The sequence below is a fragment of the Sardina pilchardus genome, chromosome 8, assembly GCF_963854185.1.
Source record: "Sardina pilchardus chromosome 8, fSarPil1.1, whole genome shotgun sequence".
Taxonomy (NCBI): domain Eukaryota; kingdom Metazoa; phylum Chordata; class Actinopteri; order Clupeiformes; family Clupeidae; genus Sardina; species Sardina pilchardus.
The window spans coordinates 26,802,174-26,819,780 of NC_085001.1; the positions used below are offsets into that span (position 1 = coordinate 26,802,174).

The 17,607-nt window shown below is 48.3% G+C and overlaps 54 non-coding genes across 54 annotated transcripts; all 54 read left to right on the forward strand.

The window, feature by feature from the left end:
* Positions 1-29: 29 nt before the first annotated feature.
* On the forward strand, positions 30-101 carry trnap-agg (transfer RNA proline (anticodon AGG)). The gene has a single exon. It is a non-coding gene; the product is annotated as a tRNA-Pro (tRNA).
* A 190-nt stretch (positions 102-291) lies between these two features.
* trnap-cgg (transfer RNA proline (anticodon CGG)) lies at positions 292-363 on the forward strand. Its single transcript has one exon. It is a non-coding gene; the product is annotated as a tRNA-Pro (tRNA).
* A 175-nt stretch (positions 364-538) lies between these two features.
* trnap-ugg (transfer RNA proline (anticodon UGG)) lies at positions 539-610 on the forward strand. The gene has a single exon. It is a non-coding gene; the product is annotated as a tRNA-Pro (tRNA).
* A 112-nt stretch (positions 611-722) lies between these two features.
* Positions 723-794, forward strand: trnap-ugg (transfer RNA proline (anticodon UGG)). Its single transcript has one exon. It is a non-coding gene; the product is annotated as a tRNA-Pro (tRNA).
* A 602-nt stretch (positions 795-1,396) lies between these two features.
* Positions 1,397-1,468, forward strand: trnap-cgg (transfer RNA proline (anticodon CGG)). Its single transcript has one exon. It is a non-coding gene; the product is annotated as a tRNA-Pro (tRNA).
* Positions 1,469-1,643: 175 nt separating this feature from the next.
* On the forward strand, positions 1,644-1,715 carry trnap-ugg (transfer RNA proline (anticodon UGG)). The gene has a single exon. It is a non-coding gene; the product is annotated as a tRNA-Pro (tRNA).
* A 112-nt stretch (positions 1,716-1,827) lies between these two features.
* trnap-ugg (transfer RNA proline (anticodon UGG)) lies at positions 1,828-1,899 on the forward strand. The gene has a single exon. It is a non-coding gene; the product is annotated as a tRNA-Pro (tRNA).
* Positions 1,900-2,006: 107 nt separating this feature from the next.
* Positions 2,007-2,078, forward strand: trnap-agg (transfer RNA proline (anticodon AGG)). Its single transcript has one exon. It is a non-coding gene; the product is annotated as a tRNA-Pro (tRNA).
* A 423-nt stretch (positions 2,079-2,501) lies between these two features.
* trnap-cgg (transfer RNA proline (anticodon CGG)) lies at positions 2,502-2,573 on the forward strand. Its single transcript has one exon. It is a non-coding gene; the product is annotated as a tRNA-Pro (tRNA).
* A 175-nt stretch (positions 2,574-2,748) lies between these two features.
* trnap-ugg (transfer RNA proline (anticodon UGG)) lies at positions 2,749-2,820 on the forward strand. The gene has a single exon. It is a non-coding gene; the product is annotated as a tRNA-Pro (tRNA).
* Positions 2,821-3,111: 291 nt separating this feature from the next.
* trnap-agg (transfer RNA proline (anticodon AGG)) lies at positions 3,112-3,183 on the forward strand. Its single transcript has one exon. It is a non-coding gene; the product is annotated as a tRNA-Pro (tRNA).
* Positions 3,184-3,606: 423 nt separating this feature from the next.
* trnap-cgg (transfer RNA proline (anticodon CGG)) lies at positions 3,607-3,678 on the forward strand. The gene has a single exon. It is a non-coding gene; the product is annotated as a tRNA-Pro (tRNA).
* Positions 3,679-3,853: 175 nt separating this feature from the next.
* trnap-ugg (transfer RNA proline (anticodon UGG)) lies at positions 3,854-3,925 on the forward strand. Its single transcript has one exon. It is a non-coding gene; the product is annotated as a tRNA-Pro (tRNA).
* A 112-nt stretch (positions 3,926-4,037) lies between these two features.
* On the forward strand, positions 4,038-4,109 carry trnap-ugg (transfer RNA proline (anticodon UGG)). Its single transcript has one exon. It is a non-coding gene; the product is annotated as a tRNA-Pro (tRNA).
* A 107-nt stretch (positions 4,110-4,216) lies between these two features.
* trnap-agg (transfer RNA proline (anticodon AGG)) lies at positions 4,217-4,288 on the forward strand. The gene has a single exon. It is a non-coding gene; the product is annotated as a tRNA-Pro (tRNA).
* Positions 4,289-4,449: 161 nt separating this feature from the next.
* Positions 4,450-4,521, forward strand: trnap-agg (transfer RNA proline (anticodon AGG)). The gene has a single exon. It is a non-coding gene; the product is annotated as a tRNA-Pro (tRNA).
* Positions 4,522-4,711: 190 nt separating this feature from the next.
* trnap-cgg (transfer RNA proline (anticodon CGG)) lies at positions 4,712-4,783 on the forward strand. Its single transcript has one exon. It is a non-coding gene; the product is annotated as a tRNA-Pro (tRNA).
* Positions 4,784-4,958: 175 nt separating this feature from the next.
* trnap-ugg (transfer RNA proline (anticodon UGG)) lies at positions 4,959-5,030 on the forward strand. Its single transcript has one exon. It is a non-coding gene; the product is annotated as a tRNA-Pro (tRNA).
* Positions 5,031-5,142: 112 nt separating this feature from the next.
* trnap-ugg (transfer RNA proline (anticodon UGG)) lies at positions 5,143-5,214 on the forward strand. The gene has a single exon. It is a non-coding gene; the product is annotated as a tRNA-Pro (tRNA).
* A 107-nt stretch (positions 5,215-5,321) lies between these two features.
* trnap-agg (transfer RNA proline (anticodon AGG)) lies at positions 5,322-5,393 on the forward strand. The gene has a single exon. It is a non-coding gene; the product is annotated as a tRNA-Pro (tRNA).
* A 423-nt stretch (positions 5,394-5,816) lies between these two features.
* trnap-cgg (transfer RNA proline (anticodon CGG)) lies at positions 5,817-5,888 on the forward strand. Its single transcript has one exon. It is a non-coding gene; the product is annotated as a tRNA-Pro (tRNA).
* Positions 5,889-6,063: 175 nt separating this feature from the next.
* trnap-ugg (transfer RNA proline (anticodon UGG)) lies at positions 6,064-6,135 on the forward strand. Its single transcript has one exon. It is a non-coding gene; the product is annotated as a tRNA-Pro (tRNA).
* Positions 6,136-6,247: 112 nt separating this feature from the next.
* trnap-ugg (transfer RNA proline (anticodon UGG)) lies at positions 6,248-6,319 on the forward strand. Its single transcript has one exon. It is a non-coding gene; the product is annotated as a tRNA-Pro (tRNA).
* Positions 6,320-6,426: 107 nt separating this feature from the next.
* Positions 6,427-6,498, forward strand: trnap-agg (transfer RNA proline (anticodon AGG)). Its single transcript has one exon. It is a non-coding gene; the product is annotated as a tRNA-Pro (tRNA).
* Positions 6,499-6,659: 161 nt separating this feature from the next.
* On the forward strand, positions 6,660-6,731 carry trnap-agg (transfer RNA proline (anticodon AGG)). Its single transcript has one exon. It is a non-coding gene; the product is annotated as a tRNA-Pro (tRNA).
* Positions 6,732-6,921: 190 nt separating this feature from the next.
* On the forward strand, positions 6,922-6,993 carry trnap-cgg (transfer RNA proline (anticodon CGG)). The gene has a single exon. It is a non-coding gene; the product is annotated as a tRNA-Pro (tRNA).
* A 175-nt stretch (positions 6,994-7,168) lies between these two features.
* Positions 7,169-7,240, forward strand: trnap-ugg (transfer RNA proline (anticodon UGG)). Its single transcript has one exon. It is a non-coding gene; the product is annotated as a tRNA-Pro (tRNA).
* A 112-nt stretch (positions 7,241-7,352) lies between these two features.
* trnap-ugg (transfer RNA proline (anticodon UGG)) lies at positions 7,353-7,424 on the forward strand. Its single transcript has one exon. It is a non-coding gene; the product is annotated as a tRNA-Pro (tRNA).
* A 107-nt stretch (positions 7,425-7,531) lies between these two features.
* trnap-agg (transfer RNA proline (anticodon AGG)) lies at positions 7,532-7,603 on the forward strand. Its single transcript has one exon. It is a non-coding gene; the product is annotated as a tRNA-Pro (tRNA).
* Positions 7,604-7,764: 161 nt separating this feature from the next.
* On the forward strand, positions 7,765-7,836 carry trnap-agg (transfer RNA proline (anticodon AGG)). The gene has a single exon. It is a non-coding gene; the product is annotated as a tRNA-Pro (tRNA).
* Positions 7,837-8,026: 190 nt separating this feature from the next.
* trnap-cgg (transfer RNA proline (anticodon CGG)) lies at positions 8,027-8,098 on the forward strand. The gene has a single exon. It is a non-coding gene; the product is annotated as a tRNA-Pro (tRNA).
* A 359-nt stretch (positions 8,099-8,457) lies between these two features.
* trnap-ugg (transfer RNA proline (anticodon UGG)) lies at positions 8,458-8,529 on the forward strand. Its single transcript has one exon. It is a non-coding gene; the product is annotated as a tRNA-Pro (tRNA).
* Positions 8,530-8,636: 107 nt separating this feature from the next.
* trnap-agg (transfer RNA proline (anticodon AGG)) lies at positions 8,637-8,708 on the forward strand. The gene has a single exon. It is a non-coding gene; the product is annotated as a tRNA-Pro (tRNA).
* A 161-nt stretch (positions 8,709-8,869) lies between these two features.
* trnap-agg (transfer RNA proline (anticodon AGG)) lies at positions 8,870-8,941 on the forward strand. Its single transcript has one exon. It is a non-coding gene; the product is annotated as a tRNA-Pro (tRNA).
* A 1,169-nt stretch (positions 8,942-10,110) lies between these two features.
* trnap-cgg (transfer RNA proline (anticodon CGG)) lies at positions 10,111-10,182 on the forward strand. The gene has a single exon. It is a non-coding gene; the product is annotated as a tRNA-Pro (tRNA).
* Positions 10,183-10,357: 175 nt separating this feature from the next.
* trnap-ugg (transfer RNA proline (anticodon UGG)) lies at positions 10,358-10,429 on the forward strand. The gene has a single exon. It is a non-coding gene; the product is annotated as a tRNA-Pro (tRNA).
* A 108-nt stretch (positions 10,430-10,537) lies between these two features.
* trnap-agg (transfer RNA proline (anticodon AGG)) lies at positions 10,538-10,609 on the forward strand. Its single transcript has one exon. It is a non-coding gene; the product is annotated as a tRNA-Pro (tRNA).
* A 161-nt stretch (positions 10,610-10,770) lies between these two features.
* Positions 10,771-10,842, forward strand: trnap-agg (transfer RNA proline (anticodon AGG)). The gene has a single exon. It is a non-coding gene; the product is annotated as a tRNA-Pro (tRNA).
* Positions 10,843-11,032: 190 nt separating this feature from the next.
* Positions 11,033-11,104, forward strand: trnap-cgg (transfer RNA proline (anticodon CGG)). Its single transcript has one exon. It is a non-coding gene; the product is annotated as a tRNA-Pro (tRNA).
* Positions 11,105-11,279: 175 nt separating this feature from the next.
* Positions 11,280-11,351, forward strand: trnap-ugg (transfer RNA proline (anticodon UGG)). Its single transcript has one exon. It is a non-coding gene; the product is annotated as a tRNA-Pro (tRNA).
* Positions 11,352-11,459: 108 nt separating this feature from the next.
* trnap-agg (transfer RNA proline (anticodon AGG)) lies at positions 11,460-11,531 on the forward strand. Its single transcript has one exon. It is a non-coding gene; the product is annotated as a tRNA-Pro (tRNA).
* Positions 11,532-11,692: 161 nt separating this feature from the next.
* Positions 11,693-11,764, forward strand: trnap-agg (transfer RNA proline (anticodon AGG)). Its single transcript has one exon. It is a non-coding gene; the product is annotated as a tRNA-Pro (tRNA).
* A 190-nt stretch (positions 11,765-11,954) lies between these two features.
* Positions 11,955-12,026, forward strand: trnap-cgg (transfer RNA proline (anticodon CGG)). Its single transcript has one exon. It is a non-coding gene; the product is annotated as a tRNA-Pro (tRNA).
* Positions 12,027-12,201: 175 nt separating this feature from the next.
* On the forward strand, positions 12,202-12,273 carry trnap-ugg (transfer RNA proline (anticodon UGG)). Its single transcript has one exon. It is a non-coding gene; the product is annotated as a tRNA-Pro (tRNA).
* Positions 12,274-12,870: 597 nt separating this feature from the next.
* Positions 12,871-12,942, forward strand: trnap-cgg (transfer RNA proline (anticodon CGG)). Its single transcript has one exon. It is a non-coding gene; the product is annotated as a tRNA-Pro (tRNA).
* Positions 12,943-13,117: 175 nt separating this feature from the next.
* Positions 13,118-13,189, forward strand: trnap-ugg (transfer RNA proline (anticodon UGG)). The gene has a single exon. It is a non-coding gene; the product is annotated as a tRNA-Pro (tRNA).
* A 112-nt stretch (positions 13,190-13,301) lies between these two features.
* Positions 13,302-13,373, forward strand: trnap-ugg (transfer RNA proline (anticodon UGG)). The gene has a single exon. It is a non-coding gene; the product is annotated as a tRNA-Pro (tRNA).
* A 108-nt stretch (positions 13,374-13,481) lies between these two features.
* On the forward strand, positions 13,482-13,553 carry trnap-agg (transfer RNA proline (anticodon AGG)). The gene has a single exon. It is a non-coding gene; the product is annotated as a tRNA-Pro (tRNA).
* Positions 13,554-13,714: 161 nt separating this feature from the next.
* trnap-agg (transfer RNA proline (anticodon AGG)) lies at positions 13,715-13,786 on the forward strand. The gene has a single exon. It is a non-coding gene; the product is annotated as a tRNA-Pro (tRNA).
* A 1,651-nt stretch (positions 13,787-15,437) lies between these two features.
* On the forward strand, positions 15,438-15,509 carry trnap-cgg (transfer RNA proline (anticodon CGG)). Its single transcript has one exon. It is a non-coding gene; the product is annotated as a tRNA-Pro (tRNA).
* A 359-nt stretch (positions 15,510-15,868) lies between these two features.
* Positions 15,869-15,940, forward strand: trnap-ugg (transfer RNA proline (anticodon UGG)). The gene has a single exon. It is a non-coding gene; the product is annotated as a tRNA-Pro (tRNA).
* A 107-nt stretch (positions 15,941-16,047) lies between these two features.
* trnap-agg (transfer RNA proline (anticodon AGG)) lies at positions 16,048-16,119 on the forward strand. Its single transcript has one exon. It is a non-coding gene; the product is annotated as a tRNA-Pro (tRNA).
* Positions 16,120-16,280: 161 nt separating this feature from the next.
* trnap-agg (transfer RNA proline (anticodon AGG)) lies at positions 16,281-16,352 on the forward strand. Its single transcript has one exon. It is a non-coding gene; the product is annotated as a tRNA-Pro (tRNA).
* Positions 16,353-17,521: 1,169 nt separating this feature from the next.
* Positions 17,522-17,593, forward strand: trnap-cgg (transfer RNA proline (anticodon CGG)). Its single transcript has one exon. It is a non-coding gene; the product is annotated as a tRNA-Pro (tRNA).
* Positions 17,594-17,607: the final 14 nt, after the last annotated feature.

Below are 17,607 nucleotides of genomic sequence, written 5' to 3' on the forward strand. Positions count from 1 at the left end.
GATGCTCGACATAAGCATTTGAGCAAGCTGGCTCGTTGGTCTAGGGGTATGATTCTCGCTTAGGGTGCGAGAGGTCCCGGGTTCAAATCCCGGACGAGCCCTTTATTCTGTGAAACTCTGCATCGTTTGGTTCTACCGGCCACCGGTCAACTGCTGCACTTAGTTACCCAGGACTTACTTTCGGAAATGTTGATGCACAGTGGAACGCAGCTGAAATGACCGTCTTTTCTGCAGACCACTCTAAAACGTTGGTGTGACGAAAGGCGCTGAATAAATGGCATCCTTGGCCCAGGCTCGTTGGTCTAGGGGTATGATTCTCGCTTCGGGTGCGAGAGGTCCCGGGTTCAACTCCCGGACGAGCCCTTCTTTCACAAAGAAATGCCAGACTTTACAGAAAAAAATCCACTCTAACGAAATAAACGACGACCACCCTCTGTTGTTAGCCATTGCAGGAAAAGAGCCCATTCTGGAAAACTTTTTTGACTTACTCAGGAATGCAAGGGGTCCACACAAAATAAAACCCATTGCAGCACTCAGCGGCTCGTTGGTCTAGGGGTATGATTCTCGCTTTGGGTGCGAGAGGTCCCGGGTTCAAATCCCGGACGAGCCCGTTTGTGCTTTCTCCCCAATTTATTGTGGGCCTCACCGCCAAACGCTTGTGTCCTGTAGAGAATTAGCCTCGGTTGGATGTTCCTTTTCACCCCACAAAACTGTTCAATTGCGGCTCGTTGGTCTAGGGGTATGATTCTCGCTTTGGGTGCGAGAGGTCCCGGGTTCAAATCCCGGACGAGCCCGTAAGCTAGACAGGTAAACTCTTTTGAAATGTGTCCTTTTTCAAGTCCCGTCAGTGGTGGAGAAAATTGCACAATTTTTTTTTTCAGCTGAAGTCACACTCTGTCGGGGCTCGTTGGTCTAGGGGTATGATTCTCGCTTAGGGTGCGAGAGGTCCCGGTTTCAAATCCCGGACGAGCCCGTCGCCAAGCAAGCTTTTGTCAGTATCATGAGATTGTGTGAGCACTGTCTCACCTTTGATGTACAGCATAGCTTAGCTGCAGCTCAACACCACCACAGCTACCTTTCCTTTCAGCTAAATATTGATGCACAAGATGCTCGACATAAGCATTTGAGCAAGCTGGCTCGTTGGTCTAGGGGTATGATTCTCGCTTAGGGTGCGAGAGGTCCCGAGTTCAAATCCCGGACGAGCCCTTTATTCTGTGAAACTCTGCATCGTTTGGTTCTACCGGCCACCGGTCAACTGCTGCACTTAGTTACCCAGGACCTACTTTCGGAAATGTTGATGCACAGTGGAACGCAGCTGAAATGACCGTCTTTTCTGCAGACCACTCTAAAACGTTGGTGTGAGGAAAGGCGCTGAATAAATGGCATCCTTGGCCCAGGCTCGTTGGTCTAGGGGTATGATTCTCGCTTCGGGTGCGAGAGGTCCCGGGTTCAACTCCCGGACGAGCCCTTCTTTCACAAAGAAATGCCAGACTTTACAGAAAAAAATCCACTCTAACGAAATAAACGACGACCACCCTCTGTTGTTAGCCATTGCAGGAAAAGAGCCCATTCTGGAAAACTTTTTTGACTTACTCAGGAATGCAAGGGGTCCACACAAAATAAAACCCATTGCAGCACTCAGCGGCTCGTTGGTCTAGGGGTATGATTCTCGCTTTGGGTGCGAGAGGTCCCGGGTTCAAATCCCGGACGAGCCCGTTTGTGCTTTCTCCCCAATTTATTGTGGGCCTCACCGCCAAACGCTTGTGTCCTGTAGAGAATTAGCCTCGGTTGGATGTTCCTTTTCACCCCACAAAACTGTTCAATTGCGGCTCGTTGGTCTAGGGGTATGATTCTCGCTTTGGGTGCGAGAGGTCCCGGGTTCAAATCCCGGACGAGCCCGTAAGCTAGACAGGTAAACTCTTTTGAAATGTGTCCTTTTTCAAGTCCCGTCAGTGGTGGAGAAAATTGCACGGTTTTTTTTTTCAGCTGAAGTCACACTCTGTCGGGGCTCGTTGGTCTAGGGGTATGATTCTCGCTTAGGGTGCGAGAGGTCCCGGGTTCAAATCCCGGACGAGCCCGTCGCCAAGCAAGCTTTTGTCAGTATCATGAGATTGTGTGAGCACTGTCTCACCTTTGATGTACAGCATAGCTTAGCTGCAGCTCAACACCACCACAGCTACCTTTCCTTTCAGCTAAATATTGATGCACAAGATGCTCGACATAAGCATTTGAGCAAGCTGGCTCGTTGGTCTAGGGGTATGATTCTCGCTTAGGGTGCGAGAGGTCCCGAGTTCAAATCCCGGACGAGCCCTTTATTCTGTGAAACTCTGCATCGTTTGGTTCTACCGGCCACCGGTCAACTGCTGCACTTAGTCACCCAGGACTTACTTTCGGAAATGTTGATGCACAGTGGAACGCAGTTGAAATGACCGTCTTTTCTGCAGACCACTCTAAAACGTTGGTGTGAGGAAAGGCGCTGAATAAATGGCATCCTTGGCCCAGGCTCGTTGGTCTAGGGGTATGATTCTCGCTTCGGGTGCGAGAGGTCCCGGGTTCAACTCCCGGACGAGCCCTTCTTTCACAAAGAAATGCCAGACTTTACAGAAAAAAATCCACTCTAACGAAATAAACGACGACCACCCTCTGTTGTTAGCCATTGCAGGAAAAGAGCCCATTCTGGAAAACTTTTTTGACTTACTCAGGAATGCAAGGGGTCCACACAAAATAAAACCCATTGCAGCACTCAGCGGCTCGTTGGTCTAGGGGTATGATTCTCGCTTTGGGTGCGAGAGGTCCCGGGTTCAAATCCCGGACGAGCCCGTTTGTGCTTTCTCCCCAATTTATTGTGGGCCTCACCGCCAAACGCTTGTGTCCTGTAGAGAATTAGCCTCGGTTGGATGTTCCTTTTCACCCCACAAAACTGTTCAATTGCGGCTCGTTGGTCTAGGGGTATGATTCTCGCTTTGGGTGCGAGATGTCCCGGGTTCAAATCCCGGACGAGCCCGTAAGCTAGACAGGTAAACTCTTTTGAAATGTGTCCTTTTTCAAGTCCCGTCAGTGGTGGAGAAAATTGCACGGTTTTTTTTTTCAGCTGAAGTCACACTCTGTCGGGGCTCGTTGGTCTAGGGGTATGATTCTCGCTTAGGGTGCGAGAGGTCCCGGGTTCAAATCCCGGACGAGCCCGTCGCCAAGCAAGCTTTTGTCAGTATCATGAGATTGTGTGAGCACTGTCTCACCTTTGATGTACAGCATAGCTTAGCTGCAGCTCAACACCACCACAGCTACCTTTCCTTTCAGCTAAATATTGATGCACAAGATGCTCGACATAAGCATTTGAGCAAGCTGGCTCGTTGGTCTAGGGGTATGATTCTCGCTTAGGGTGCGAGAGGTCCCGAGTTCAAATCCCGGACGAGCCCTTTATTCTGTGAAACTCTGCATCGTTTGGTTCTACCGGCCACCGGTCAACTGCTGCACTTAGTCACCCAGGACTTACTTTCGGAAATGTTGATGCACAGTGGAACGCAGCTGAAATGACCGTCTTTTCTGCAGACCACTCTAAAACGTTGGTGTGAGGAAAGGCGCTGAATAAATGGCATCCTTGGCCCAGGCTCGTTGGTCTAGGGGTATGATTCTCGCTTCGGGTGCGAGAGGTCCCGGGTTCAACTCCCGGACGAGCCCTTCTTTCACAAAGAAATGCCAGACTTTACAGAAAAAAATCCACTCTAACGAAATAAACGACGACCACCCTCTGTTGTTAGCCATTGCAGGAAAAGAGCCCATTCTGGAAAACTTTTTTGACTTACTCAGGAATGCAAGGGGTCCACACAAAATAAAACCCATTGCAGCACTCAGCGGCTCGTTGGTCTAGGGGTATGATTCTCGCTTTGGGTGCGAGAGGTCCCGGGTTCAAATCCCGGACGAGCCCGTTTGTGCTTTCTCCCCAATTTATTGTGGGCCTCACCGCCAAACGCTTGTGTCCTGTAGAGAATTAGCCTCGGTTGGATGTTCCTTTTCACCCCACAAAACTGTTCAATTGCGGCTCGTTGGTCTAGGGGTATGATTCTCGCTTTGGGTGCGAGAGGTCCCGGGTTCAAATCCCGGACGAGCCCGTAAGCTAGACAGGTAAACTCTTTTGAAATGTGTCCTTTTTCAAGTCCCGTCAGTGGTGGAGAAAATTGCACGGTTTTTTTTTTCAGCTGAAGTCACACTCTGTCGGGGCTCGTTGGTCTAGGGGTATGATTCTCGCTTAGGGTGCGAGAGGTCCCGGGTTCAAATCCCGGACGAGCCCGTCGCCAAGCAAGCTTTTGTCAGTATCATGAGATTGTGTGAGCACTGTCCTACCTTTGATGTACAGCATAGCTTAGCTGCAGCTCAACACCACCACAGCTACCTTTCCTTTCAGCTAAATATTGATGCACAAGATGCTCGACATAAGCATTTGAGCAAGCTGGCTCGTTGGTCTAGGGGTATGATTCTCGCTTAGGGTGCGAGAGGTCCCGGGTTCAAATCCCGGACGAGCCCTTTATTCTGTGAAACTCTGCATCGTTTGGTTCTACCGGCCACCGGTCAACTGCTGCACTTAGTTACCCAGGACTTACTTTCGGAAATGTTGATGCACAGTGGAACGCAGCTGAAATTACCGTCTTTTCTGCAGACCACTCTAAAACGTTGGTGTGAGGAAAGGCGCTGAATAAATGGCATCCTTGGCCCAGGCTCGTTGGTCTAGGGGTATGATTCTCGCTTCGGGTGCGAGAGGTCCCGGGTTCAACTCCCGGACGAGCCCTTCTTTCACAAAGAAATGCCAGACTTTACAGAAAAAAATCCACTCTAACGAAATAAACGACGACCACCCTCTTTTGTTAGCCATTGCAGGAAAAGAGCCCATTCTGGAAAACTTTTTTGACTTACTCAGGAATGCAAGGGGTCCACACAAAATAAAACCCATTGCAGCACTCAGCGGCTCGTTGGTCTAGGGGTATGATTCTCGCTTTGGGTGCGAGGGGTCCCGGGTTCAAATCCCGGACGAGCCCGTTTGTGCTTTCTCCCCAATTTATTGTGGGCCTCACCGCCAAACGCTTGTGTCCTGTAGAGAATTAGCCTCGGTTGGATGTTCCTTTTCACCCCACAAAACTGTTCAATTGCGGCTCGTTGGTCTAGGGGTATGATTCTCGCTTTGGGTGCGAGAGGTCCCGGGTTCAAATCCCGGACGAGCCCGTAAGCTAGACAGGTAAACTCTTTTGAAATGTGTCCTTTTTCAAGTCCCGTCAGTGGTGGAGAAAATTGCACGGTTTTTTTTTTCAGCTGAAGTCACACTCTGTCGGGGCTCGTTGGTCTAGGGGTATGATTCTCGCTTAGGGTGCGAGAGGTCCCGGGTTCAAATCCCGGACGAGCCCGTCGCCAAGCAAGCTTTTGTCAGTATCATGAGATTGTGTGAGCACTGTCTCACCTTTGATGTACAGCATATCTTAGCTGCAGCTCAACACCACCACAGCTACCTTTCCTTTCAGCTAAATATTGATGCACAAGATGCTCGACATAAGCATTTGAGCAAGCTGGCTCGTTGGTCTAGGGGTATGATTCTCGCTTAGGGTGCGAGAGGTCCCGAGTTCAAATCCCGGACGAGCCCTTTATTCTGTGAAACTCTGCATCGTTTGGTTCTACCGGCCACCGGTCAACTGCTGCACTTAGTCACCCAGGACTTACTTTCGGAAATGTTGATGCACAGTGGAACGCAGCTGAAATGACCGTCTTTTCTGCAGACCACTCTAAAACGTTGGTGTGAGGAAAGGCGCTGAATAAATGGCATCCTTGGCCCAGGCTCGTTGGTCTAGGGGTATGATTCTCGCTTCGGGTGCGAGAGGTCCCGGGTTCAACTCCCGGACGAGCCCTTCTTTCACAAAGAAATGCCAGACTTTACAGAAAAAAATCCACTCTAACGAAATAAACGACGACCACCCTCTGTTGTTAGCCATTGCAGGAAAAGAGCCCATTCTGGAAAACTTTTTTGACTTACTCAGGAATGCAAGGGGTCCACACAAAATAAAACCCATTGCAGCACTCAGCGGCTCGTTGGTCTAGGGGTATGATTCTCGCTTTGGGTGCGAGAGGTCCCGGGTTCAAATCCCGGACGAGCCCGTTTGTGCTTTCTCCCCAATTTATTGTGGGCCTCACCGCCAAACGCTTGTGTCCTGTAGAGAATTAGCCTCGGTTGGATGTTCCTTTTCACCCCACAAAACTGTTCAATTGCGGCTCGTTGGTCTAGGGGTATGATTCTCGCTTTGGGTGCGAGAGGTCCCGGGTTCAAATCCCGGACGAGCCCGTAAGCTAGACAGGTAAACTCTTTTGAAATGTGTCCTTTTTCAAGTCCCGTCAGTGGTGGAGAAAATTGCACGGTTTTTTTTTTCAGCTGAAGTCACACTCTGTCGGGGCTCGTTGGTCTAGGGGTATGATTCTCGCTTAGGGTGCGAGAGGTCCCGGGTTCAAATCCCGGACGAGCCCGTCGCCAAGCAAGCTTTTGTCAGTATCATGAGATTGTGTGAGCACTGTCCTACCTTTGATGTACAGCATAGCTTAGCTGCAGCTCAACACCACCACAGCTACCTTTCCTTTCAGCTAAATATTGATGCACAAGATGCTCGACATAAGCATTTGAGCAAGCTGGCTCGTTGGTCTAGGGGTATGATTCTCGCTTAGGGTGCGAGAGGTCCCGGGTTCAAATCCCGGACGAGCCCTTTATTCTGTGAAACTCTGCATCGTTTGGTTCTACCGGCCACCGGTCAACTGCTGCACTTAGTTACCCAGGACTTACTTTCGGAAATGTTGATGCACAGTGGAACGCAGCTGAAATGACCGTCTTTTCTGCAGACCACTCTAAAACGTTGGTGTGAGGAAAGGCGCTGAATAAATGGCATCCTTGGCCCAGGCTCGTTGGTCTAGGGGTATGATTCTCGCTTCGGGTGCGAGAGGTCCCGGGTTCAACTCCCGGACGAGCCCTTCTTTCACAAAGAAATGCCAGACTTTACAGAAAAAAATCCACTCTAACGAAATAAACGACGACCACCCTCTTTTGTTAGCCATTGCAGGAAAAGAGCCCATTCTGGAAAACTTTTTTGACTTACTCAGGAATGCAAGGGGTCCACACAAAATAAAACCCATTGCAGCACTCAGCGGCTCGTTGGTCTAGGGGTATGATTCTCGCTTTGGGTGCGAGAGGTCCCGGGTTCAAATCCCGGACGAGCCCGTTTGTGCTTTCTCCCCAATTTATTGTGGGCCTCACCGCCAAACGCTTGTGTCCTGTAGAGAATTAGCCTCGGTTGGATGTTCCTTTTCACCCCACAAAACTGTTCAATTGCGGCTCGTTGGTCTAGGGGTATGATTCTCGCTTTGGGTGCGAGAGGTCCCGGGTTCAAATCCCGGACGAGCCCGTAAGCTAGACAGGTAAACTCTTTTGAAATGTGTCCTTTTTCAAGTCCCGTCAGTGGTGGAGAAAATTGCACGGTTTTTTTTTTCAGCTGAAGTCACACTCTGTCGGGGCTCGTTGGTCTAGGGGTATGATTCTCGCTTAGGGTGCGAGAGGTCCCGGGTTCAAATCCCGGACGAGCCCGTCGCCAAGCAAGCTTTTGTCAGTATCATGAGATTGTGTGAGCACTGTCCTACCTTTGATGTACAGCATAGCTTAGCTGCAGCTCAACACCACCACAGCTACCTTTCCTTTCAGCTAAATATTGATGCACAAGATGCTCGACATAAGCATTTGAGCAAGCTGGCTCGTTGGTCTAGGGGTATGATTCTCGCTTAGGGTGCGAGAGGTCCCGGGTTCAAATCCCGGACGAGCCCTTTATTCTGTGAAACTCTGCATCGTTTGGTTCTACCGGCCACCGGTCAACTGCTGCACTTAGTTACCCAGGACTTACTTTCGGAAATGTTGATGCACAGTGGAACGCAGCTGAAATGACCGTCTTTTCTGCAGACCACTCTAAAACGTTGGTGTGAGGAAAGGCGCTGAATAAATGGCATCCTTGGCCCAGGCTCGTTGGTCTAGGGGTATGATTCTCGCTTCGGGTGCGAGAGGTCCCGGGTTCAACTCCCGGACGAGCCCTTCTTTCACAAAGAAATGCCAGACTTTACAGAAAAAAATCCACTCTAACGAAATAAACGACGACCACCCTCTTTTGTTAGCCATTGCAGGAAAAGAGCCCATTCTGGAAAACTTTTTTGACTTACTCAGGAATGCAAGGGGTCCACACAAAATAAAACCCATTGCAGCACTCAGCGGCTCGTTGGTCTAGGGGTATGATTCTCGCTTTGGGTGCGAGAGGTCCCGGGTTCAAATCCCGAACGAGCCCGTTTGTGCTTTCTCCCCAATTTATTGTGGGCCTCACCGCCAAACGCTTGTGTCCTGTAGAGAATTAGCCTCGGTTGGATGTTCCTTTTCACCCCACAAAACTGTTCAATTGCGGCTCGTTGGTCTAGGGGTATGATTCTCGCTTTGGGTGCGAGAGGTCCCGGGTTCAAATCCCGGACGAGCCCGTAAGCTAGACAGGTAAACTCTTTTGAAATGTGTCCTTTTTCAAGTCCCGTCAGTGGTGGAGAAAATTGCACGGTTTTTTTTTTCAGCTGAAGTCACACTCTGTCTGGGCTCGTTGGTCTAGGGGTATGATTCTCGCTTAGGGTGCGAGAGGTCCCGGGTTCAAATCCCGGACGAGCCCGTCGCCAAGCAAGCTTTTGTCAGTATCATGAGATTTTGTGAGCACTGTCTCACCTTTGATGTACAGCATAGCTTAGCTGCAGCTCAACACCACCACAGCTACCTTTCCTTTCAGCTAAATATTGATGCACAAGATGCTCGACATAAGCATTTGAGCAAGCTGGCTCGTTGGTCTAGGGGTATGATTCTCGCTTAGGGTGCGAGAGGTCCCGGGTTCAAATCCCGGACGAGCCCTTTATTCTGTGAAACTCTGCATCGTTTGGTTCTACCGGCCACCGGTCAACTGCTGCACTTAGTTACCCAGGGGCCTATTGCACAAAACTAGGATAAGGGATTAACCCGGGATATCTTGGTTATCCTGGCTCAATTTATCCGTGATCCAGTTGCACAAAAGCGGGATAGGGGGCAGCAGGATATGTTATGGTATAAGTTACCATGGCGATTTATTCTGTGGAGCTAGCCTGCTCCTGACCAGGCTAACATCCAAGATAAGTTGATTCTAATGGTAATTACATTATCTGATTGGTTCAGCTAGCTGTCATTCAAATGAGACCTCCACGTGATTTTTTTTTAAAGAGCTGTAGATTCCATTTCTATATTATTTGCTACATGCATTTACTCGCAAAACACAGCAGAATGTCTGCCTAATACCATATGGATGTCATTTAAATTATGGTGGCCTTATAATGAATAACATAGCCTACTCGTTGTTTGCTTCTTTTTTGACAGATGTTTGATGAATAGGCTGCTGTAGGCTGGTAGTTGATTGGAAGTGGAGGGGACATTTTTCGAAGGTGTTTTCAACTAATTCGGCTTTTAAGACAAATTAAGATACTTTGTGCATTGCGGTGGAAAAGCGCTTCCTTAATGACGTTGCGTGCCGAGACAAGGAAGCTCTCACACGTGGGTGCATACGTAAATTTGCATTCAGTTGATCTGCCACACCTACTCCCGCTATGTAACAGAAATAATCATGAACCCCCATCCAAAAAAGTAACACTTTACCTCGTTGTTAGTCTATATCAAAAGCGGTTGTTCACTTTGTGTGCAAGACGCTATTTTTCGCGTGTTTTTTACTCCAACCGCGAGTTATTGGGGGAGAAACGAGAACGCGCACATACACCGAATAACTTACACCTGGCTTGATGAATCCGTGTCTGCTCATCCTGGATTGGTCTTTGTGCAACCAATTCAGCCAGTATGCTCTTGTTTAGGATTCAGTGATCGCGGCTCAGTAAGTTATCCCGGATGTCTTAATTCTGCTTTTGTGCAACGGGCCCCAGGACTTACTTTCGGAAATGTTGATGCACAGTGGAACGCAGCTGAAATGACCGTCTTTTCTGCAGACCACTCTAAAACGTTGGTGTGAGGAAAGGCGCTGAATAAATGGCATCCTTGGCCCAGGCTCGTTGGTCTAGGGGTATGATTCTCGCTTCGGGTGCCAGAGGTCCCGGGTTCAACTCCCGGACGAGCCCTTCTTTCACAAAGAAATGCCAGACTTTACAGAAAAAAATCCACTCTAACGAAATAAACGACGACCACCCTCTGTTGTTAGCCATTGCAGGAAAAGAGCCCATTCTGGAAAACTTTTTTGACTTACTCAAGAATGCAAGGGGTCCACACAAAATAAAACCCATTGCAGCACTCAGCGGCTCGTTGGTCTAGGGGTATGATTCTCGCTTTGGGTGCGAGAGGTCCCGGGTTCAAATCCCGGACGAGCCCGTAAGCTAGACAGGTAAACTCTTTTGAAATGTGTCCTTTTTCAAGTCCCGTCAGTGGTGGAGAAAATTGCACGTTTTTTTTTTTTCAGCTGAAGTCACACTCTGTCGGGGCTCGTTGGTCTAGGGGTATGATTCTCGCTTAGGGTGCGAGAGGTCCCGGGTTCAAATCCCGGACGAGCCCGTCGCCAAGCAAGCTTTTGTCAGTATCATGAGATTGTGTGAGCACTGTCTCACCTTTGATGTACAGCATAGCTTAGCTGCAGCTCAACACCACCACAGCTACCTTTCCTTTCAGCTAAATATTGATGCTCAAAATGCTCGACATAAGCATTTGAGCAAGCTGGCTCGTTGGTCTAGAGGTATGATTCTCGCTTAGGGTGCGAGAGGTCCCGGGTTCAAATCCCGGACGAGCCCTTTATTCTGTGAAACTCTGCATCGTTTGGTTCTACCGGCCACCGGTCAACTGCTGCACTTAGTTACCCAGGACTTACTTTCGGAAATGTTGATGCACAGTGGAACGCAGCTGAAATGACCGTCTTTTCTGCAGACCACTCTAAAACGTTGGTGTGAGGAAAGGCGCTGAATAAATGGCATCCTTGGCCCAGGCTCGTTGGTCTAGGGGTATGATTCTCGCTTCGGGTGCGAGAGGTCCCGGGTTCAACTCCCGGACGAGCCCTTCTTTCACAAAGAAATGCCAGACTTTACAGAAAAAAATCCACTCTAACGAAATAAACGACGACCACCCTCTGTTGTTAGCCATTGCAGGAAAAGAGCCCATTCTGGAAAACTTTTTTGACTTACTCAGGAATGCAAGGGGTCCACACAAAATAAAACCCATTGCAGCACTCAGCGGCTCGTTGGTCTAGGGGTATGATTCTCGCTTTGGGTGCGAGAGGTCCCGGGTTCAAATCCCGGACGAGCCCGTAAGCTAGACAGGTAAACTCTTTTGAAATGTGTCCTTTTTCAAGTCCCGTCAGTGGTGGAGAAAATTGCACGTTTTTTTTTTTCCAGCTGAAGTCACACTCTGTCGGGGCTCGTTGGTCTAGGGGTATGATTCTCGCTTAGGGTGCGAGAGGTCCCGGGTTCAAATCCCGGACGAGCCCGTCGCCAAGCAAGCTTTTGTCAGTATCATGAGATTGTGTGAGCACTGTCTCACCTTTGATGTACAGCATAGCTTAGCTGCAGCTCAACACCACCACAGCTACCTTTCCTTTCAGCTAAATATTGATGCTCAAAATGCTCGACATAAGCATTTGAGCAAGCTGGCTCGTTGGTCTAGGGGTATGATTCTCGCTTAGGGTGCGAGAGGTCCCGGGTTCAAATCCCGGACGAGCCCTTTATTCTGTGAAACTCTGCATCGTTTGGTTCTACCGGCCACCGGTCAACTGCTGCACTTAGTTACCCAGGACTTACTTTCGGAAATGTTGATGCACAGTGGAACGCAGCTGAAATGACCGTCTTTTCTGCAGACCACTCTAAAACGTTGGTGTGAGGAAAGGCGCTGAATAAATGGCATCCTTGGCCCAGGCTCGTTGGTCTAGGGGTATGATTCTCGCTTCGGGTGCCAGAGGTCCCGGGTTCAACTCCCGGACGAGCCCTTCTTTCACAAAGAAATGCCAGACTTTACAGAAAAAAATCCACTCTAACGAAATAAACGACGACCACCCTCTGTTGTTAGCCATTGCAGGAAAAGAGCCCATTCTGGAAAACTTTTTTGACTTACTCAGGAATGCAAGGGGTCCACACAAAATAAAACCCATTGCAGCACTCAGCGGCTCGTTGGTCTAGGGGTATGATTCTCGCTTTGGGTGCGAGAGGTCCCGGGTTCAAATCCCGGACGAGCCCGTAAGCTAGACAGGTAAACTCTTTTGAAATGTGTCCTTTTTCAAGTCCCGTCAGTGGTGGAGAAAATTGCACGTTTTTTTTTTTCAGCTGAAGTCATACTCTGTCGGGGCTCGTTGGTCTAGGGGTATGATTCTCGCTTAGGGTGCGAGAGGTCCCCGGTCTCCGGACGAGCCCGTCGCCAAGCAAGCTTTTGTCAGTATCATGAGATTGTGTGAGCACTGTCTCACCTTTGATGTACAGCATAGCTTAGCTGCAGCTCAACACCGACACAGCTACCTTTCCTTTCAGCTAAATATTGATGCTCAAAATGCTCGACATAAGCATTTGAGCAAGCTGGCTCGTTCGTCTAGGGGTATGATTCTCGCTTAGGGTGCGAGAGGTCCCGGGTTCAAATCCCGGACGAGCCCTTTATTCTGTGAAACTCTGCATCGTTTGGTTCTACCGGCCACCGGTCAACTGCTGCACTTAGTTACCCAGGACTTACTTTCGGAAATGTTGATGCACAGTGGAACGCAGCTGAAATGACCGTCTTTTCTCCAGACCACTCTAAAACGTTGGTGTGAGGAAAGGCGCTGAATAAATGGCATCCTTGGCCCAGGCTCGTTGGTCTAGGGGTATGATTCTCGCTTCGGGTGCGAGAGGTTCCGGGTTCAACTCCCGGACGAGCCCTTCTTTCACAAAGAAATGCCAGACTTTACAGAAAAAAATCCACTCTAACGAAATAAACGACGACCACCCTCTTTTGTTAGCCATTGCAGGAAAAGAGCCCATTCTGGAAAACTTTTTTGACTTACTCAGGAATGCAAGGGGTCCACACAAAATAAAACCCATTGCAGCACTCAGCGGCTCGTTGGTCTAGGGGTATGATTCTCGCTTTGGGTGCGAGAGGTCCCGGGTTCAAATCCCGGACGAGCCCGTTTGTGCTTTCTCCCCAATTTATTGTGGGCCTCACCGCCAAACGCTTGTGTCCTGTAGAGAATTAGCCTCGGTTGGATGTTCCTTTTCACCCCACAAAACTGTTCAATTGCGGCTCGTTGGTCTAGGGGTATGATTCTCGCTTTGGGTGCGAGAGGTCCCGGGTTCAAATCCCGGACGAGCCCGTAAGCTAGACAGGTAAACTCTTTTGAAATGTGTCCTTTTTCAAGTCCCGTCAGTGGTGGAGAAAATTGCACGTTTTTTTTTTTTCAGCTGAAGTCACACTCTGTCGGGGCTCGTTGGTCTAGGGGTATGATTCTCGCTTAGGGTGCGAGAGGTCCCGGGTTCAAATCCCGGACGAGCCCGTCGCCAAGCAAGCTTTTGTCAGTATCATGAGATTGTGTGAGCACTGTCTCACCTTTGATGTACAGCATAGCTTAGCTGCAGCTCAACACCACCACAGCTACCTTTCCTTTCAGCTAAATATTGATGCTCAAAATGCTCGACATAAGCATTTGAGCAAGCTGGCTCGTTGGTCTAGAGGTATGATTCTCGCTTAGGGTGCGAGAGGTCCCGGGTTCAAATCCCGGACGAGCCCTTTATTCTGTGAAACTCTGCATCGTTTGGTTCTACCGGCCACCGGTCAACTGCTGCACTTAGTTACCCAGGGGGGTATTCCATCAACCTCGCTAAACAAGGCGGCGCTCAACAGAAATAGCCTGGCTTGAACTAGTGTAGACTTCCACTTGAAGCTAAAGCCGTTCCATTAACTCAAGTTAGCTGCATCTTGCCCTCGTTTATTCAAACGAGGCTAAAATCAGCTTCATGTCTGCTCGTGCACGAGGTAGAAAAGTAGACCAAAACCATAGATTGACGAAAAGACGATACATGTCGTAAAATTAAGGCAAACTAGAAGATTTCAGTTCGATTTACAAGCGCCATCTACAGGATTTCCATCGGAAGTAATCAAATTGAACACGAGAGAAAAAACATAGATACAGTAGTTGCCTAAAAAGGAGAATAACGAAATCGTAGGCCTAGGCCTACTGTAAATCGCTAAACAGTAATTATGATGGTTTGAATTGGGACTTTGATTGTCTTCACTCTGAACAAAACGAGTGAATAAGTAGCCTAGGCTATTTAAACTCAAAACAACTTTGGCAGCTATTCAACATTAAAGACAACCTACGTTCTATTAAAAGGGTTCACTCTAAAATATTTTTTCGGTGGTCATAAAATAAATTAGTATTGTCCTGGGAGTAGCCTATTGGGAGAAAACCTATTGTCTCCCATAAGCATTAGTTCTGCCAAAGTGTTTGTGAAATATCTGAAATGCAATATTGGCTTTCAATATGTCATTTCATATTTAATTTGTGTAATACAGTTGGTTTGATATCTGAACTATAGGCCTAATCAATAGACTAGCCTATATGAAGCGGTTTTAATTAGCCTTTACAGAATTAGGCAGGCTGGCTTGCCTCATCACTGACAGCCTGCCTACTGTCACTGAACAAGCTACATGACCCTTTATCAATAGTGATGCCTTTCATTAAAGAGTATAACTAAACATGGCAATATTTATGTGTTAACATAGCCTATGTAAATTCATCGCATGGGAACCGAACCCGAGAACACGCAAAACAGATCTCGGCTGATATTCTGTCACGCTGCGCATGACACCACGCAAGTTGTGCTTTGAACAGAGCCGCAAGATTCCTTGGACCACACACAGATCAAGTTCAAACAATGTAAGTTGCATAATTTTCAGAAATTCTTTGAAACTAGCGAATAGGTAGCCTAGCCTTAATCAATGCTTGCAACACTGTCGGAAAAAAGTTTCTCCTTCTATTTTTTAAGTTGTAGGCTACAGGTGACGAAAGCACAGGTTGACGGAACCAATGGTTTGGGACTCGTTTTCCGACTGGTGTTTTTTTTTGCAACACAGATTAATTTAGCTCGGCAGTTAGCCTGCCACCGACCAGGTTAGTTCAGAAGCATATGTTACCCCAGCAACTCAGCTGAGATTCCTGTTAGCGGGAGTAATGGAACCAAACTCTCTCTAAAATTAGCGAGGCTTATCAAAGTTAGCCGCGATTAACGGTTAGCTCGCTTGATGGAATACCCCCCAGGACTTACTTTCGGAAATGTTGATGCACAGTGGAACGCAGCTGAAATGACCGTCTTTTCTGCAGACCACTCTAAAACGTTGGTGTGAGGAAAGGCGCTGAATAAATGGCATCCTTGGCCCAGGCTCGTTGGTCTAGGGGTATGATTCTCGCTTCGGGTGCGAGAGGTCCCGGGTTCAACTCCCGGACGAGCCCTTCTTTCACAAAGAAATGCCAGACTTTACAGAAAAAAATCCACTCTAACGAAATAAACGACGACCACCCTCTTTTGTTAGCCATTGCAGGAAAAGAGCCCATTCTGGAAAACTTTTTTGACTTACTCAGGAATGCAAGGGGTCCACACAAAATAAAACCCATTGCAGCACTCAGCGGCTCGTTGGTCTAGGGGTATGATTCTCGCTTTGGGTGCGAGAGGTCCCGGGTTCAAATCCCGAACGAGCCCGTTTGTGCTTTCTCCCCAATTTATTGTGGGCCTCACCGCCAAACGCTTGTGTCCTGTAGAGAATTAGCCTCGGTTGGATGTTCCTTTTCACCCCACAAAACTGTTCAATTGCGGCTCGTTGGTCTAGGGGTATGATTCTCGCTTTGGGTGCGAGAGGTCCCGGGTTCAAATCCCGGACGAGCCCGTAAGCTAGACAGGTAAACTCTTTTGAAATGTGTCCTTTTTCAAGTCCCGTCAGTGGTGGAGAAAATTGCACGGTTTTTTTTTTCAGCTGAAGTCACACTCTGTCTGGGCTCGTTGGTCTAGGGGTATGATTCTCGCTTAGGGTGCGAGAGGTCCCGGGTTCAAATCCCGGACGAGCCCGTCGCCAAGCAAGCTTTTGTCAGTATCATGAGATTTTGTGAGCACTGTCTCACCTTTGATGTACAGCATAGCTTAGCTGCAGCTCAACACCACCACAGCTACCTTTCCTTTCAGCTAAATATTGATGCACAAGATGCTCGACATAAGCATTTGAGCAAGCTGGCTCGTTGGTCTAGGGGTATGATTCTCGCTTAGGGTGCGAGAGGTCCCGGGTTCAAATCCCGGACGAGCCCTTTATTCTGTGAAACTCTGCATCGTTTGGTTCTACCGGCCACCGGTCAACTGCTGCACTTAGTTACCCAGGGGCCTATTGCACAAAACTAGGATAAGGGATTAACCCGGGATATCTTGGTTATCCTGGCTCAATTTATCCGTGATCCAGTTGCACAAAAGCGGGATAGGGGGCAGCAGGATATGTTATGGTATAAGTTACCATGGCGATTTATTCTGTGGAGCTAGCCTGCTCCTGACCAGGCTAACATCCAAGATAAGTTGATTCTAATGGTAATTACATTATCTGATTGGTTCAGCTAGCTGTCATTCAAATGAGACCTCCACGTGATTTTTTTTTAAAGAGCTGTAGATTCCATTTCTATATTATTTGCTACATGCATTTACTCGCAAAACACAGCAGAATGTCTGCCTAATACCATATGGATGTCATTTAAATTATGGTGGCCTTATAATGAATAACATAGCCTACTCGTTGTTTGCTTCTTTTTTGACAGATGTTTGATGAATAGGCTGCTGTAGGCTGGTAGTTGATTGGAAGTGGAGGGGACATTTTTCGAAGGTGTTTTCAACTAATTCGGCTTTTAAGACAAATTAAGATACTTTGTGCATTGCGGTGGAAAAGCGCTTCCTTAATGACGTTGCGTGCCGAGACAAGGAAGCTCTCACACGTGGGTGCATACGTAAATTTGCATTCAGTTGATCTGCCACACCTACTCCCGCTATGTAACAGAAATAATCATGAACCCCCATCCAAAAAAGTAACACTTTACCTCGTTGTTAGTCTATATCAAAAGCGGTTGTTCACTTTGTGTGCAAGACGCTATTTTTCGCGTGTTTTTTACTCCAACCGCGAGTTATTGGGGGAGAAACGAGAACGCGCACATACACCGAATAACTTACACCTGGCTTGATGAATCCGTGTCTGCTCATCCTGGATTGGTCTTTGTGCAACCAATTCAGCCAGTATGCTCTTGTTTAGGATTCAGTGATCGCGGCTCAGTAAGTTATCCCGGATGTCTTAATTCTGCTTTTGTGCAACGGGCCCCAGGACTTACTTTCGGAAATGTTGATGCACAGTGGAACGCAGCTGAAATGACCGTCTTTTCTGCAGACCACTCTAAAACGTTGGTGTGAGGAAAGGCGCTGAATAAATGGCATCCTTGGCCCAGGCTCGTTGGTCTAGGGGTATGATTCTCGCTTCGGGTGCCAGAGGTCCCGGGTTCAACTCCCGGACGAGCCCTTCTTTCACAAAGA